Raw genomic sequence first — 2,963 nt, 5'->3', positions numbered from 1 at the left:
GCTCACCTTCTCACCTTTTGTTCCCTCCTGTCCTTCTTTCACATAATAGCACCCCATCCTTCAGAAATCATCAGCTTTCCATTGAGCTGGTCTCCATGGCTACAGCTGTTCTACTTCCTTTTAATACCATCATTCTCACTTTCAGTTAAACAAGACACTCTCACTTTCAGTGTTTCCTCTTTCTCGCTCGCGTCTTGAGACTTCTCAAACTTCAGGAGTCATTCGGAGGTTACACAGCTTCATTTCATTATCCTCCCACTATCAGATTCCAGAAAACTGGTGAATTCTATAAACGAGAGAGAGAAGCATTGCTGAGAAACAGAGAGATCTAATGAGTCCCGGTGGTCAGAGCTTATGTAACAGCTCTCTGCGGCGTTAGTGCTAGCTTAGAATATTCACATCGCACTTGAGCTGATGCAAGAGTCCAAATCAGTATTCACAGTGAGCGGCGCATGCAGCAGGGCCACACCAGCACACAGCAGATATAGAAGTCGCCCAACACTTTCTGACAGCGAGCACTCTGTGCTTCACACCAGAGAGAGACAGAGAGAAACATTAACAGCATATTAGCAGGAAATTACACCACATATGACCATATGAGGGTGAGAAGAAAGACCGACAGAGACAGAACAAAAGACAGGCAGATAGAGTACAGTACACAGAGTAATATTTCGAACAATAGATAGAAAGACAGAACGATAGACAGAACAACAGACAGAATGATAGATAGACAGACAGACAGACAGAGACAGACGGACGGAAGGACAGACAGATGGATAGATAGAACGATAGACAGAACGATAGATAGATAGAAAGATAGAAAGATAGATAGATAGATGGATGATAGATAGACAGAATGGTAGATGGGTAGATAGACAGAATGAAAGACAGACAGATAGGCAGAAAGGTAGGTAGATAGATAGCTAGCTAGATAGATAGATAGATAGATGGACGGATGTATAGATAGAATGATAGACAGAACGATAGAACGATAGATCGAACGATAGACAGAAAGATAGAACAATAGACAGACAGACAGACGGACAGATAGATAGAACGATAGATAGATGGATAGATAGAAAGATAGATAGATGGATGGATAGATAGACAAAAATATAGACAGAATGAAAGACAGACAGATAGGCAGAAAGGTAGGTAGGTAGGCAGGTAGACAGACAGACAGACAGACAGATAGATAGATAGATAGATAGATAGATAGATAGATAGATAGATAGATAGATAGATAGAATGACAGAACGATAGATAGAAAGAACGATAGATAGATAGATAGACAGACAGACAGACAGAGAGACAAACGGATGGATAGATAGAACGATAGAATGATAGAACGATAGATAGATAGACGGGCAGACGGACGGAAGGATGTATAGATAGAATGATAGACAGAATGACAGAATGATAGATAGATAGATAGATAGATAGATAGATAGATAGATAGATAGACAGACAGACAGACAGACAGACAGACGGACGGATAGATAGAACGATAGATAGATAGAAAGATAGATAGATGAATGGATAGATAGATAGACAGAATGGTATATGGGTAGATAGACAGAAATATAGACAGAATGAAAGACAGACAGATAGGCAGAAAGGTAGGTAGACAGACAGACAGACAGACAGACAGACAGATAGATAGATAGATAGATAGAATGACAGAACGATAGATAGATAGATAGACAGACAGACAGACAGAAAGACAGACGGATGGATAGATAGAACGATAGAATGATAGACAGATAGAACGATAGATAGATAGACAGGCAGACGGACGGAAGGATGTATAGGTAGAATGATAGACAGAACGATAGATAGATAGATAGATAGATAGATAGATAGATAGATAGATAGATAGAACGATAGACAGAACGATAGATACATAGACAGACAGACAGACAGACAGACGGACGGATAGATAGAACGATAGATAGATAGAAAGATAGATAGATGGATGGATAGATAGACAGAATGGTCGATGGGTAGATAGACAGAATGAAAGACAGACAGATAGGCAGAAAGGTAGATAAGATGATAGATAGATAGATAGATAGATAGATAGATAGATAGATAGATAGATAGATAGAACATAACCAGACAGACAGACAGATAGATGACAGACAGATAGATGATAGATAGATAGGTAGATAGATGATAGATAGATAGATAGATAGATAGATAGATAGATAGATAGGTAGATAGAGAGATAGATAGATAGATAGATAGATAGATAGATAGATAGATAGATAGATAGATAGAATGGTAGATGGGTAGATAGACAGAAATATAGACAGAATGAAAGACAGACAGATAGGCAGAAAAAATTAAAAATAAAATAATGTGCATTTTCATCAACTAGTAGTTTATCTATTTTTGGTCATAAGTAAGCATGATAAACAGCAGCTAATATTCACAGCCTCATTAGCACAATGTGTGGGAATGTTATGTGTGAGCAATTGTAATGTGTGAGAAGTTAGAATAAAATGTGTCAAAATGCTACAGTTTAAAATGTGTGCAAGTTCCTCAAAAAAATTCCATTGCGTAGATACCAGCAAATAAGATGCAAAAAAAAATTAAGACTAAATGACACACCAGTGTAAAAAGGAACATGTAGAGGAAGAGATGGGTCTGAAAAAAACTCCCTGTGCAGAACTTATGCTTATCGCGCAAACCGGCCCACTTTATATTAAGTGGCCTTAACTACTATGTACTTACATCAAAAATGATGAGATACGGGTAAGGTTAGGGACAGGTTTGGTGGTATAGGTAGGTTTAAGGGTGGGTTAAGGTGTAAGGGATGGGTCAACTGTGTAATTATAAATGTAATTACAGAAATTAATTACAGATGTAATTACATGCAGGCATTTTAAAAATATAAGTACAATGTAAAAACATGTATGTACACAATAAGTGCATTGTACCAAATTATTAATTTAAATGTA

Source organism: Sinocyclocheilus anshuiensis, unplaced genomic scaffold (assembly GCF_001515605.1).
Source record: "Sinocyclocheilus anshuiensis isolate Anshui unplaced genomic scaffold, SAMN03320099.WGS_v1.1 scaffold1910, whole genome shotgun sequence".
Taxonomy (NCBI): domain Eukaryota; kingdom Metazoa; phylum Chordata; class Actinopteri; order Cypriniformes; family Cyprinidae; genus Sinocyclocheilus; species Sinocyclocheilus anshuiensis.
The sequence above is the reverse complement of the archived record's forward strand: the minus strand, read 5'-3'. Positions refer to the sequence as shown.